A 16,204-nucleotide genomic window follows, 5' to 3' on the forward strand; every position below is an offset into this window, starting at 1 on the left:
TTTAAACAACTATATTTTTGCAAAAAATATGAATAACTATGATATTTTCAAAAACGATATTTCTTACCTCCAAGTCGATATTTCTGACCACGATATTCTTGCTGTCGATATTTCTGCATCACAATATTTCCAACTCGATATTTGTATATGTTGACATTTAAAACTCTATATTCTGTCTGTGCACCAGTTCTATCATTCCCATTAAACTTGGGCTTCATTTTTTGTTGTTTAAAAACCTAAATTCCCAGAATTGTGTTGAAAGGAGCAGACTGAATTCCAACCTTTATTAATGGTTCAAAGTTATTTTTAATTTCTTTGCTTTATTTTATTGGAAGTTCTTTCTTTGAGTGTGTTTATTTTTCTTATTGTGTGACACAAAATTGGACACAATCTCATTCCATGTAAATTTTGAAATTTTTTGTTTTTAAAGTGAATACAAAATTAATTGCATGCTTTTCTTATCTACAGTTAAGTAATTGATTATTTTGTCAGAGCATTTGCTAATGTTTGACATTTTTACTCAAAATATTTCTTTCTAAGTTTAAGCACAGCATTGTTTCTTTGTATTTGTCACATTTCTCTTTTGTTCTAAATCATATGCAGAACATAAAAGATCCAAGTAAACCTTATTCATGCAATTAAATTGTATTCAATTATATATAAAACTGTTTTTTCCGGCCCACGAATATTCGTGAAATATACGATATGGCTCTCGTACTGAAAAATTTGGGGACACTAGTGCTACTGCATTGCCATATTTAGCCATGAATCCATTAACTACATGGCTGTTATCGCCCTCTTCTGCCTGGCGGGGTGTCATGGGGTGGAAACAGTGGTTGACAGAAGCAGATTATATGTATTAGTATCTCTGCTTCCGTTGCGCACAATCTACATAGCCTACTTTCGTCCCCTTCTCTTCTTCCATAACATTAGGCTTTAAGCAGAATTAGGCTGAATCTCAATTTCATTAAGTTTGTTTTCATATCCTCGACAGTGTTTGCCATAGATACATCGGGAGTATTCCAGAGTCATCAATTGGTGGCCCAAATGCCATGGCCATTTCCTTTCAGGGCTTTCGTGTCTTGGTCCAGGGATATTAGCTTTGCTTGGCTGGAAAGCAATTTTCTTATATGTTTTGCTGGGATGTCTGCAACCCATATATCATGCTCTTCTAAATCCCAGTGAACTAGCCAGATCTTGCCACCAGTTTGATTATTTTCCATTTATTACTGGTCTTAGGACATGTTTTAATGTGCCAGAGGGAGCCTTATTTAGTTTCAGACAATAAGCTACAAGCCTTGCATTTAATGTTAGCTGTTGTGAAATTAGGTTAAATTCTAAGCGTACTTGGACATGAGTTGTACATTTAGGTAAGGCAAACATTTTCCTGTAGCTGGTGACTTGACCCCTCTCTAACCATTTAACCATTTTCCGCGGAACACAAACTCTCCATAAGTGATGGTAGGTAGTAGTTCACTAGCCACTACCTTTAGGAGCGCCTGCGAACTCTGGATAGATTTTTTTAGATTTAAAAAAGCCCAAGTTATGGAGTTGCCGGCTACCTGCTGTGTAAGTATGTTTGCTGCCATCAATAGTCCAACCATATGCTTAGGTATTTACAAGTGGATCTTCCAACGTGTCCATCTGGACTACGCCCCCCCAATGCTTTCTAACCCACTGTACCTTCCACCACCATCAGTATGGCTGACGGAAGACCATCTGTCCATGTTGCAGCAGAAAATACAGGCCTCTTTTGGCTAAAGTGGGTATAGAGGGTTCCAGCATCAGAAGTAGGGACTAGGTGTTACTCTTGCTACTTGCTTGTGCATAGGCCTTCTGCTATGTTGGGTCACCTCCCTCACAACGCCTTCCTGCAAAAGGACAAATTCAAAATGCTCGCTCTAGTCTAGGTCCTATCTGCCCTAAACTCCAGGGACTGGATGGTGGTGTTGGACCTATAGTTCACCTATTTCCATATCCCCAACCCTGCAGGCCCACAAGTGGGACCTGCAGCTCACAGTGGGCCAGGAGCATTTTTGTTGGCAGTACTCCCTTTTGGCCTCACCATTGCCCCTCAGGTGTTCACCAAAGCGATGGTGGTAGTCGCAGAACACCTTCAGAAGTCAGAGATACCAGTCTAGCTGCTGAACACAGGCAGTTGTCTACCACCTCCAGACGACGGTAAACCTCCTAATATCATTGGGGTTTGAAGTCAACGTGCTGGACTCCGCTGATGCTCCCATTCATTGGAGCTATTCTGTATAAGGTTAGGTTTTTTTTCCTTGCCCCCGGATCGGAGAATCCAGGGAATTCAGGCTGTGATCCTGATATTTCAGCCTCTGTTCTTGATCTCAGTGCCGATGACTCTGAGGCTCCTGGAATTGTTGGCCTCCTGCATCCTGCAAAACATCTGCAGCGGTCGCTACTGGACCTCAGTTCGCTTAATGGCAAACATCTCTCCTTATCTCACCCAAGGCTGACAGTGTTCATGACTGCATCACTAATGTGTTGGGGGAGGGGCATCTGTGAGAGGTGGGGATCAGTGGCCTCTGGTCTCGGACAGACTTGACTTCACATCAGTTTGTTAGAGTTGATGAGGATTTCCTTGGCATTGAAGGCCTTCCTGCCCAACATTAGAGGAAGGCTGGTGCTTATAAATAACACCACTGCAATGTGGTATTTCAAAAATAGGCCCTGTGTCAGGAGGCTCTGCACCTCCTGGAAGTGGCTGGACCACCAAGGAATTTCTCTAGTGGTAAACCACCTGTCAGGATCTCTAAACTCTAGGGCAGACGAATTCCAACAATGACACGTAGCGGATCACAAATGACAGTTGAACCTACCTCGGGTGGAACAGTATATCTTCCAGCCATGGGAATAGCCATGGCTTGATCTTTTTGGCATCCCAAGAATGCGCAGTGTCAACACTTTTGCATTTGTGAGTTTCCAAGGCAGCTCTCTCTTGGATACTCCTTCCATCTAGAGTGGAGCTCTGGACTCCTATATGCCTTTCTGCCACTGTCTCTCCTGCCCAGAGTTCCAAAGACAATCAATAATGGCCAGGCACAAGCCATCCTAGTGGCACCACATTGGGCCAGGAGAGAATGGTACCCAGAGCTCCTGGGCATGAGCATCTGCCCTCCAATCTAGCTGCTGCTTCAGGAGGATCTTCTGTCACAGCAGCACAGCAGAGTACTGCAACCAGACCTGCACAATTTGCATCTCCGTGCTTGGAGATTGAGTGGTTACAGTTGACCTCCTTCAGAATTTCCCCTGAGATCATTGATGTTATCTTGGCAGCGCGGCATCCTTCAACAAAATCAGTGTACACCAGTTGTTGGGCCAAATTTGTGGATGGGGCATCACCTGGAAAATTGACTCATTGGAAGCGAATATGTCTAAGGTGTTGTTTTGTCCTGTCCCTGGCATAGCAAGGACTTGCATTGGGCACTGTTAAAGGCTACTTATCTTTCTGCATTTTTGCAGTTGCCGGTAAGGGCTTACCTGTGGGTGGGTCCTGAGATTCGTGGTGGGACAAGATTCATTTCAGGACACCACTTCTTCAACCATCTGTGCACTCTAGACTTCGCTCTGTGCATCAAGGCTGCAACTGGGAAGACTCCTGCTGCTCTTGGTCTCGTCGCCCTGCTGGTCTGCTGCAACGTATGTGCTCCATACAGGAACCTTCCAAGGCCTGTGGACATCCAAGACACCTGAAGGAAACCCCCTTGAAGTGAAGAAGTCACTTCCCTGCATCTGCAGGCACCGCAACTACGCTGACCGGTCTGCTGATCCTGGACTCCCAGGGACTCCGAAAGGCTCAGCAACACAGGTGGTGGTTCTTCACATCCTGCGATGCCTGCCCTGTCCTCTCACCAAGTTCGAGGCCAGAATCCCTTGTCGGAGCCTCAGGAACCGAACGCCTGTTCACCTCGTAGATTTGCTGTTGCAAAGGCTTGTTGGCTTCCTTCCACCAAGATCTTCGGGCTCCAAGTAGCCCCAACCTCAAGCATCTCCTGTGATCAAGATCTTTGTCCTCACCGCATCTCTTGCATTGTGGGCTTGCATCTTTGGTGAGATGCTCGAGGTCCTCTTGAAACTCCAGTGCCTCCGGCCTGTGGGTCCTCTTGTGGGTATTCCTTGATCTCAGCGGGCTACCCTGAATGTTTGGGGCCTGCTCTGACTCACCTGCTTGTGGTGAGTCACCTGGACCTTGCTGGTCCCTACCTTTGCACCTTCTTCGCTTTCCATGTTGTTTGCAGTTACCAAGACTTGTTGGTGCTCCCATTGGACACGACCCCTCAACTCTCGACATGCAACGTGGGACAGCTCGTGAATGGCTCCTGGTCTTCCACAGCATCACCTGGTCCGCACATCTGCAGCTCCAGAGTCATCGTCAGCTCTCCTGAAGCACCCGACATTGGCGGGCATTCATCTCCTGTGCCTCCTGGTCACTCCTGAGTGGGATAGACTCTGTCCAATCTGTTTGCATGTACTTTTCATCTTGAATTCACCTTTGGGTTCTACCGGACACTTTTATCTTCTCCAGCAGCGGCATCTTCCTGAAGCCCTCCATTGAGTTCAACTGCAGTTTCCGATGCCACTTCATACCTATGCACCCGCGTTCCCTGGTGTAGGTATGCTGGCTTCTAGGGTATCCACGGGTAGGGTGGCTCTCCAACCTTCTGTCTTCCACGGGATTTAATCAGAGTCCACTGGGAAGGGTCCTTCTTCTTTAAATTTGCAACCGCTGACTTGTATTGAGTCCGCGGTGGTGTTCCCACTCTGCACACGGTCTCCGTTGGGTTCCTGGTTACTTACCTCAGGTGGGTCCTTGGGTCTCTGGCACTTCTACATCTCCTGGGTATAGTCTTGACTCGAGACATGGTTCACATACCACTATTTTAGCATATGGTTTGGTCTCCCCCTGGTGACCACTGTGTATTTCGTGATACTTAGCTGTTTCTATTGAAAAGTATTGTGTGCATTGTGTATATCTTTGATCTGAAAGAAACATATTAGTTATAGATTCCTTACCTTAGAATTACCCCCAGGCGTCAGTCTGGATCCGGAAAGTTTTTTCATCAGCAGTACCTCTGCGCGTCAGAAGGTGGCGTCGGTCGATTCCGCGTTCGGCGTCGTGGTCGCAAGGATGACGTTGAGGCAGCTACTTAGACGCCGCCCTCGCTTGCTGACGTCAGTTCTTTCTTTTTCCATGCCAGCCATCGCAGATCCAGGAAGAGCGGTACCTCAATCAATTTTTTTTTTTTTTTTGAATATATTTTTATTAGAAACCGTTAGCACACAATAAAAGACAGACAAGGGCCTACAACCACCAGGGCCGGCCGCTATAGAGCCCGAGGGCCCGCAGTGTAACGCCATACATTCAAACGAACCAGAGGCAACGCGCCCGGCAGTCCGTAAGCACCTATAACAGGCCATGGCCATAGGCCAGGAGCAATTTAAAACAACAGTTTCATTTTTTATTAAATATAAAACACACTCGAGGCAATGAGAGTCCGAGATAGCAGCGTGCTCTTCCCAGGACTGGGAATAACATAAAGTGTCCAAAGCAATTCTGGTCCGGAAGCGGTAAAGGGGGGCAATGGGAAAACAAAGCATGGAACACACCTCACACCCTCCCGCAGAATGCGCGGCTAGGGGGTCAAAGTAATATCGACCTCTAATGGCAAAGGCGGGGTGCAGATACGGCCTCGATATAAATTCCACGGACCCCATACCCTAATCCATTTCCCTGGCTTACCTCTCGCCACATACACCGTCTTTTCCCTAAACATACACCAGTCCATATTCTCCTTCCATACCTCAATCGTGGGCGGCCTCGGGGAGCCCCATAACTGCGCAATGTTACGCTTAGCCACCATGTACCCCAAGGTCACCCACTGCGTCTGTGCCGCAGTACAATCATTCGGTTCCCAAACATTCAATAAACACCTCCTAGCCTCTGGCAACAGGGCCACGCGCGTGACCTCCTCCATAACAGTGTGGACATCGTTCCAAAATCGCACAACCTCCGAACATTCCCACAAGATATGAAGAAAGGTGCCCGGTAGGCCACATCCACGCTTACACAGTCCATCCATCGAATAACCCATACGCAGCAAACCGGGCCCCGTGACATACACTCTATGAAGGATCTTCAGCTGAACAAACCGTAAGCGGGCCGGGATCGCCACCTCCTTCGGGGAGGCCACCGCCGATACCCAGTCCTCATCATCCAGTTCCAAGCCATCGCCCGTCCATGCCTCCCTCAGACGGAGCAGCAAGTCCGCACGATCATTGATGAGTTTCTTATAAATCAGAGAAATAGTGCTGTCGGGCACGTAGCCATCCAACACTCTATCTTCCAGTGGGGAATACTCGGGGATGGCAGCAGCGTCCGGAAAAACCGAACACAGCGCATGGTGGACTTGAGCATACCGGAAGTACTCTCTATCGTTTAAGTTGTATTCAATCTTGAGCATTTCGAACGTTTTGAAAGATCCCTTCGCCCACAGATCACCCACCTTACATATACCATTCATGTCCCATTTCTCAAAGCCTTTCGATCTCCACAAACAGCCCAACCGCCCAGAGGCATACAGCGGCGTCGCCCGAGTCAAGCGATCCCTCCACCCCATCGCAGCATTTGCCGCGTGCCACACATGCACCGCCACCCGCGTGGGTCCCGTCAGCCGCGTGTCCGGGGTCACCGCGTACAGCGCCCTGTTATAATCCCCACCCAGGAGCAGGAATTTATCCATCTCGAACGCCGGGTTTAAGGCAGGACCATATATCCCGTGGTTCACCGCCGCCAACTGAGACGCCCAATAGTATTGTTTAATATCGGGGAGGGCGACCCCCCCATCGTACCAAGGGAGCGTCAACTTGGCGAGAGCAATCCGCAGCCGCCCGTCCCAAAACAGTTGGCGCTGAAGACCCTCAACCTCCCGGAAATAGCGGGCCGGCACGACATCAAGAGTATTTTGCAAAGCGTACAAAAAGCGAGGCAGCGACATCATTTTAAACAATGCTGCCCGTCCGAGCGGCGAAAGCGGAAGTCGTCGCCATCTTGCGACGTCGGCCTTCAGTCGCTGGAGGGGAGGGAGAAGGTTTCGCTCATAGCGGACAGCGGGATCCAGTGAGATAAAGATTCCCAAATATTTGAACCCCAGGGTAGCAATCTGAACAGGGCAATCTTGCGGCAGGAGGGGGGCGTCCCCCGAGAGGACGTAGACGCACGACTTGGCCCAGTTGATGACCAGGCCGGAGTTGCGGCCAAAGGAATTCAATACGTCCACCAATACCATTAGTGACTGTCGGAGGGAAGTGAGATACAGAAGGATGTCGTCCGCGTAAAGGGAGACACGGTCTTCAAACTCCGGCGTCCATCTAATGCCTCGCAACGACGGCTCCCAACGCAACCAGGCGGCGAGAGGCTCCAAAGAAAGCGCAAAGAGAAGGGGTGATAGCGGACATCCCTGCCGCGTACCTCTCCCCAGTGCGAAGGGAGCCGACACCCTACCATTCACCACCACCTGAGCCAGTGGGTCAGCGTATAGTAATTTTACCCAACCAATAAACTCAGGGCCGAACCCAAATTTCGCCAAAACGGCCCAAATATATGGCCACTCCAAAGTGTCGAACGCCATAGTAGCATCTAAAGATGCCAAGATGGCCGGCTCCCGTATAAATTCGGCTCTAGCAAGCACACCGTGCAACCGCCTCAAATTTAGAGCGGTATTCCGATGGGGTATAAAACCGGACTGATCCTGATGAATCAAGTCGCCCACGACCCGAACCAGTCGGTTAGCCAACACCTTAGCCAGAATTTGGGGTTCTGCGTTCAACAGCGAAATGGGCCTATAGGAGGCGCAGCGATCTCGCGGCTTCCCTTCTTTGTGTATCACCACTATGGTGGCGAGGCGTTGGTCAGGGGGGAGGAAGCCCGCCGCACGTGCCGCCAAAAACATGTCTCGAAGATACGGCGCTATCTTATCAGGATGCAACTTATATAATTCAATGGGAAGACCATTAGGACCCACAGCCTTACCAGACGCGATCGAGCGAATGGCCAAAGCGATCTCATCTGACGACAACTTCGCCTCCATCAATATTGCATCAGCCTCCGATAGGGTTGGCAGTGCGATGTCTCTAAGCAACAGATGAGAATCCTCCTCCGAACGCACAGAAACCGGAGAGTATACCCCGCGGAAATAATCCGCGAAGCAGTCAACAATCTCCACAGGGTCAGTCACACGCACTCCATCCATTCTCTCCACAACGGGCACCACCCTGCTTGCTCTCTCCTTCTTATCCAACCAAGCAATCAACTTTCCGGCCCTATCCCCCACATCATACAGTCGCCCTTGCTGCTCTCTACACATCCCTTTAGCAGCTTCCGTGACTAGCGCTCTATAATCTAATTGTTTGAGGCTGAGAACATGCAATTTCTCATCAGTAACTCCACGCTCCAAGTCCTCCTCCAGTTCAGCTATTTCAGCCTCCAGGCGAACTACCTCAGCTCTCTCGCACCTCTTAGTATGAGAGATAAGGGACAAGGCCTGCCCCCTGACCACCACTTTATAAGCCTCCCATAGGGAGACGGCCGACGACACCGACCCCACATTATCAGTGAAGTAGTGATCAGTGGACTTGACCAGCTCCGCGCGGATCTTAGGGTTACGAAGATACCAGGGGCTAATGGGTGCCACTCTTCCCTTTGTCCCAGGGTCAACCCTCAATTGCAACCATATAGGGGAATGGTCAGAAATACCTCGGGCTACATGACGCACCTCCCCAATCATCCCAGCTTGGGTCGCCGGCATGAGCATATAGTCAAGTCTCGAGAGACTCCCATGGGCCCCCGAGTGAAAGGTATATTGCGCCTGTCCCGGGTGCATCAATCTCCAGCAATCTACAAGTCCCAAAGTGTCCAAAAAAAACCCCAACCAGGCCTGGGCCCTAGGGAGATCCCTGGGGGGGGGGTGACGGTCCTCCAATCCAGAGACCACGGCATTAAAGTCTCCACCCAACACCAAAACCCCCCCAGGGAGCCCCAGGACCAAACGCCCCAAATCAGCAAATGTAGCCGTCTGCAACCCCGGGGGCACATACACAGCCACAAGCGAAATGGTCCTGCCCTCCCATCTCCCCACCAGTGCCACATATCGCCCCCTATCATCGTGAAGCACCTCGTCCACTTCCAATCGGAGGGAGGTCCTAACCAGAATGCCCACTCCCCTAGAGCCAGAAGTGAAACCAGAGTGAGCGGCAAGGCGATAGCCCCTCCTATTTAGGGCCTGGAAGGAGTTCCCAACCAAATGTGTCTCCTGCAGGAAAACGATGTCGGGCGAGATCCGCTTCAAGAACTACAACACTACCCCGCGCTTGATCCTGTCCCCCAGACCATTCACATTCCACGAAAGGATTCGCAATCCCCTACCCCCCATCCCACTCCCGCACATGATACCCACATCCCGGAGAGCACAACCCGGAGAAATCAGCAGAAAACTTCACATTGCCTTGCAAAACGAAAAAACAACAATCCCCAACAACCCCCCTCCCCCACAGTCCCAAAACCACAACTCCCCCCTCCCTGCACCCCTGCTTGAGCCCGAACAGCCCCCCCAACTTGCAGTGTGCCTGTCGCCCTAACATATACCACAAAAGAACCCCAGAAGGAGGAAAAGACCCCAATAAGCTCCCCACAACCCCCAGGCATTTGAAGGGCATGGTGTGCCGGATTAGAGTGCAACTGAGCCAAGGTGCAAAAGATAGCCAGTCTAGTCCATCGCCAGGAACCAAGTTCTAGTCCTGCTCCACCACATCCCATCCGCTCTCCTCCGTCCGACCGTCTCGATCCTGTCCCCGCGGCAGGGCATCCAACCAGTCACCAACCGCCTCCGGTCGGTCAAAAAAGTGGGAACGACCCTGGAACTCAACCCGCAACCTCGCCGGGAATAACATCGCATATTTCAGCTCCATGTCCCTCAGGCGCCGTTTGACACCCAAAAATCCCAGCCGCTGTTTCTGGACCGCTTGCGTGAAGTCCGGATAAAAGCTGACATTGGAGTTCTCAAACTTCAGCGGCCCAGCCACCCTCGACGCCTGAAGGATAGCATCTCTAGCCCGAAAGTTAAAAAGTCGGGCGATTATAGGCCGCGGGGGAGCACCCACTTTGGGCGCACCACCCGGAATCATGTGAGGCCCGCTCCACCGCAGAGAACTTGCTCAATCCCTTGGGCGCGAGACGATTGATCACCAGATCCTCCACAAAAAGATCAGCAGCAGATTCCTCCGATCTTTCCGGCACTCCGATGATACGGACATTGTTCCGTCTAGCCCTGCTTTCCGAATCCTCAAGTCGACGATCCGTCTGGTCACTGGCAAGCCGCAACCTACGGACCTCCGTCTGCAGGGCGGCCACATCCACAGTTAGGCTCGACGCCGCTTGAGACAAGGAGTCGACCCGCTCGTTGGTTTTGGACAGGTCTGCCCTGACCAAATTCACATCGATCAGGACCGCGTCCAATTTATGTGCCAGGGTATCAAACCGCTGACCCACAGCAGCCTTCATCTCCTCAATGGCGCCCATGACGTCCTGCAGGGTAAATTCTGACGCTGGGCCCACAAGCTCTTTAGACCTCTCAGGCGATTTATGCAGGCCAGCGGGGGATCCCTTTAGCTGCGCATAGCGGTCCATGTTGTTGGCCTGAGCATAGGATCCCCTCCGGGTTGACTTGGGTTTCGACTTGTCTCCGTCGAGTCTCGCCGCCATCATCCGGAGGCCACCAAGGTTGGCACCCGCCAGCGCCAGGGACAGGGACCAGTTGGCTAATTTAAGCGGACACTGCAATCGCAGACAGGAAGTCCGTGTATAGTCCGAAGATCGGGCCAGACACTCCGCTGTCCGCGCTCCTCTGAAACACCAGGGTCCCTCAGCCGATCTCAAAAAACAGACTTGAAAACGAAAGTGAAAGTGCGGGGCACGCGGCAAGTCAAGCCCAGCATGCCGCTGTTGTTCACTTCGTACCCGGGCACCTCACCAACTCGAGACCGGGACCTAGACAATAGCAGGCCGCAAACTTCGGAGGGCAACCATTCGGGTTCCCGGCATCCGATCAGAATTCGGAAAACGGGTGGCACCTCAGCGCGAATGCATCAGCAAAAGCCCGTCGAATTTAGCAGGATTTAGTCAGGATAGATGTGGGAGGTTGCGGAGGCCCTCGAGAGCCGTAAGCCTATGCGGCCATCTTGGTTGCGCGCTAGGCTCCTCAGTCAATTTTTGACTAACTTTTTGTCGACTTCTTGTTTTGAGTCTCCGACTCCGAGCAGGTGCACGAGGGATGCCTGGTTTCAAGGCCTGCAGTTCCTGTAACTGACTGATGTTTGTGATGGATCCCCACCGCACGTTCCTCTTTTGCCTGAAGCGTGACTATGACCCCAAGTTGTGCTCCGACTGCCGTTCGATGGTGCCGAAAGCTTTGCGGGAGCGGTACCGAAAGCTGCTTGATCACCAACAGTCGGCTCCACGCCGTTCAATGTCCCAGTCGAGAGGGAGGTCTAGGGACCGGTTGCGGAGCCACCACCATTCCGGTTCAAAATCTTCACACTCTGGATCGGGTAAGTCGAAGCATAAGAAGAAGTCGAAGAAGCATTGTTGCTCTTCGACTTCTCATCGACGGTCGGCCGATCCGACTAGGCGCACGGGTGGTGCCCCTCCTGTGGCTCCGCGTGCAGAGCCCGAAGGGTCGACTCCGAGTTAACCTCCCATTCCGGGACCCGGAGCTACCCCCGCCCAGCTTCGTTTGTTCTGCGAGGCGATGTATGCCATCTTCGGGTGGACCGACCCCACCGGCGCGCCTTCGAGCCCCGTGGACTCAGTTGGGGGGCTAGGTATTAGCTGCCAGCGGCTCCGGCCTCTGCACCCCAGGCCTCCCTTGGATCCAGGCCTGGATCCGGATCGGTGCTGGTTGACCTGGTTACGCCTCCACCGGCGCCGCTTCTCACTGCACTACTACTGCGTTCATCGTCGGTTGGCTCCCCGGCCAATGTCGACCCCTGTCTCCATCCCGACATGGACACGGAGCCGGACGATGCCGGATCCGGGGCCCCTTTTTAACAACAATGGCACCCAGAGGATGAGGACGAGGACTGGGAGGGGTCCGGTGACCCTTTGACTGACTAGTTGGACACTGAGCAGGACTGGAGAGAGGAATTGGGGGATGCCAGTGGTTTGGACACCTCCCCTGACCTTGGCATGATGTCTCCTCCTACCGTGGCTACGTAGGAGGGAGATTCACACGCAGTGGTGTTGCGTAGGGTGGCCGAGGCTCTCAACCTCGAGCTTCCTACGGTGGCGGTCAGGATTAACCTCCTGACAGAGGTGCTTCAACCGGCTGCGAGCTCTTTTGAGCCCTTGCTGCAGTTTAATGAGGCCCTCCTTTTGGGCACGTGGTCCAGGCCCATCACAGGGCCTCCCGTGGACAGGATCATTGCCAAACGTCACTGTCCGGCTCCGGGCCACCCCACTTTCCTCTCCCAACATCCCATTCCGGAAATCTTGGTAGTTCAAGCTACCTCCAAGAGCGCCTTCCCTACTGCTCCACCGCAAAGGGAATCCAAGAAGCTGGACCACCTTGGCAAGAAAATTTTCTCTTCCGCCAGCTTAGGACTGCGGTCCGTAAACACTGCTTGTCTCTTGGGACGTTATTCGCACTCAGTGTGGGATATGGTGGCGCAAGTGCTGTGTCAGTGTCCGGAGGAGGCCCGGGCAGTGCTCTCCCAGGCTGTTGCTGCCGGGAGGGATGCAGCAAAGTTTACAATACTTTGTGTGCTGGACACCGCCGACTCTCTGGGCAGGACAATTTCAACGTCTGTAGCGCTTCGTCCCTACGCCTGGTTGATGTCCACTGGCTTTTCAGGGGATGTCCAGAACACCTTGATGTACATGCCCTTTGATGGCCGTCGCCTTTTTGCCGACAAAGCAGACAACGCTCTAGAGCGCTTCAAGGACTCACGGGCTACGGCCAAGTCCTTGGGCCTCTCCACCCGTCCGGCGCAGTCTGCTTTTCACCCCTTTCGTGGCTCCCGAAGGGGTGCCCCACTACATCCCACCCACAGCAAGTTACCGAACCTTCGCGCCGTGTGGTACGTGATAACAACCGGCGTGGTTCCGTGGCCAGCGGGCGGGCCAGTCCCCCAATCCCCCCTCTGCAGCAGCCTCCAAACCCTTCTAGTCCGGCCTTTCAGGCCCATCAAACGCCGATGGGCGGCAAGATTTGCCATCACCTCCCCCACTGGTGCACCATCACGTCGGACAGGTGGGTTTTGCAAATAGTCCGAAGGGGCTACTCCCTCCCCTTCGAGACTACCGCTCCAGCCATGCGATACCACCGCGATACCACTGCATGTCAGAGGATCATCTGGCCCTTCTCCAGCAGGAAGTTACGGCTCTCTTAGCCAAGGAAGCTATTGAGCGCGTTCCTGTCCCAGAAGTAGGTCGTGGTTGTTACTCCCACTACTTTCTGGTTCCCAAGAAGGACAAATGCATGCGTCCTATCTTGGACCTCAGGGACGTCAATCGCTTCCTCCGGAAGGAGAAGTTCAAGATCTTGACGCTTGCTCAGGTCTTGTCTGCCCTCGACCCGCAAGACAGGATGGTAGCATTGGACTTACAGGACGCTTATTTTCACATCCCCGTCCTGCCGGCCCACGGGCGTTACCTACGGTTCACTGTAGGCCACGAGCACTTTCAGCTTACCGTGCTCCCCTTTGGCTTCACCAGCGCCCTTCGGGTGTTCACGGAAGTGATAGTGGTGGTCGCAGCTCATATGCGCAGATCAGGAGTTTCAGTCTTCACCTATCTCGACGACTGGCTGTTGAAGGAAGGCTCGCCCCAGGCAGTCGTCTCCCACCTCCAGACTATGGTCGACCTCCTGCATTCACTGGGGTTCTCCATCAGCGTGCCGAAGTCGCACCTGATTCTCTCTCAGAAGCTCCTCTTCATCGGTGCGGTTCTGGACACGACGCGGTTTCAGGTCTATCCTCCCGAACAGCGAGTTTGGGATATTCAGGCGATGATTCCGCTCTTTCAGCCTCTATCCCGGGTTTCGGTCAGAATGACTCATGGCTTCCTGCATCCTGCTGGTCGATCATGCCAGGTGGCATATGTGGGCTCTGCAGTAGGACCTGAAGTTTCATTGGGCGCAGCATCATGAGAATCTGTCCGACTGCGTCCAGATCTCGGAGGGCACTGCTCAACAACTGCAGTGGTGGCTCACGAACCAGGATTGGGTCAGTGGCAGATCCCTCTCCCTTCCCCAACCAGACCACACTGTGGTGACGGATGCATTCATTCTGGGATGGGGCCCCCTTGTGAGAGAGGCGGAGATCAGAGGCCTCTGGTCTCTGGTGGAGTCCGAGCTTCACATCAACTTTCTAGAGCTCCGGGCAATTCGTTCCCTGTGTCCGGATAAGAGTAGTGCAGGTGTTCATGGACATCACCACCGCCATGTGGTACTGCAACAAACAGGGTGGGGTGGGGTCGTGGACCCCATGGCAGGATGCCCTCCGCCTCTGGACATGGCTGGAACATCAGGGCATATCCTTAGTGGTTCAACACCTGGCAGGTTCTTTGAACATCAGGGCAGACAAACTCAGCCGCAGGTGCATGATGGATCACAAATGGCGTCTTCACTCGGAGGTAGTGCAAGGTCTCTTTTGACAGTGGGGAGAGCCATGGTTAGATCTATTCGCCACCGAAGAGAAGGCACAATGTCAGTAATTCTGCGTGTTGGAATTTCCAAGACGGCCCTCACTCGGCGGCGCTTTTCGTCGCAAGTGGAGTTGCGGTCTGTTGCACACCTTTCCGCCTATACCACTTCTGCCCAGAGTGCTGAAGAAGGTCAGGCGAGACTGGGCCTAAGTCCTTCTTGTGGCTCCAGATTGGGCACAAAGAGTCTGGTATCCAGAGCTGCTCAACATGGCCATCAATCCTCCGATCAGACTGCCTCTTCGGGAGGATCTTCTGTCGCATCAGCAGGGTACGGTCCTCCACCCGAACCTGTCCTGTCTCCAACTCCTTGCGTGGAGATTGAGCAGCGGTAGTTGACTTCTTTCGATCTGCCTCCCGATGTCTGTGACGTAATCTTGGCAGCCAGGCGTCCCTCCACTAAGATGCTATACGTCTGCAGGTGGAACAAATTTGTGGCATGGTGCACAGCAAAGGCTGTGGATCCCCTTTCTGCACTTCCTTCTGAAGTACTCTTGTTTTTTCTCTCTGCTCTGGGCACTATCAAGGGCTATCTTTCAGACATCCTTGCCTTCCTTCTGTTGCCAGATCAGCCTTCTCTTTTCAAGTCCCCGGTACTTAACCGTTTCTTAAAAGGCTTAATGCATCTTTTTCCCCCAATACCCTTTGTTATGCCTCAGTGGGACTTGAATCTTGTGCTAACCTATTTAATGTGTGCTCCCTTTGAGCCTCTGCATAACTGTCCTTTACGTCTTTTGACCCTTAAGACTGCTTTCCTGGTAGCCATCACTTCTGCTAGAAGGGTGAGTGAGCTCCAGGCTCTTTCTTCCGAACCTCCTTTCCTGTCTGTTTATCCAGACAAGGTGGTTTTCCGGACTCCTCCATCCTTCCTTCCTAAGGTGGTCACTGCCTTCCACATCGGGCAGACCATTACTTTGCCCACCTTCTTTCTGCCTCCGCATCCTTCAAAGGAGGAAGAGAGGCTCCACCGCCTGGACCCAATATGTGCGCTCTCCTTCTATCTGGATCGCACAAAACAGTTCTGGGTGGATGATCAACTTTTTGTTGGTTACATGGGCGCGAAGAAGGGTCGGGCCATACTCAAAGTCACCATTTCCGAATCGGTTGTGTTGTGTATTAAGGCTTCTTATTCTCTGGCTAAAAAGGAGCCTCCAGTTGGGCTACGCGCTCACTCCACCAGGGCGACGGCAGCCACTACTGCCTTGGGAAGGGGAGTGCCTCTGAATGACATATGTCAGGCAGCCACGTGGGCATCGCTGCACATGTTCACCAAGCACTACTGCCTGGACAGCCAAGTCCGGAGAGACGGTTTCTTTGACCGTTCTGTTCTCCTGGACTTTCTGGTGTGATCTTGGTTTGCAGACCCACCACCAGGGTTGGTATTGCTGGGGTATCTATTCTAAGGTAAGGAATCTATACCTAACGTAT

Source organism: Triturus cristatus, chromosome 5_2 (assembly GCF_964204655.1).
Source record: "Triturus cristatus chromosome 5_2, aTriCri1.1, whole genome shotgun sequence".
In the NCBI taxonomy this organism is placed as follows: domain Eukaryota; kingdom Metazoa; phylum Chordata; class Amphibia; order Caudata; family Salamandridae; genus Triturus; species Triturus cristatus.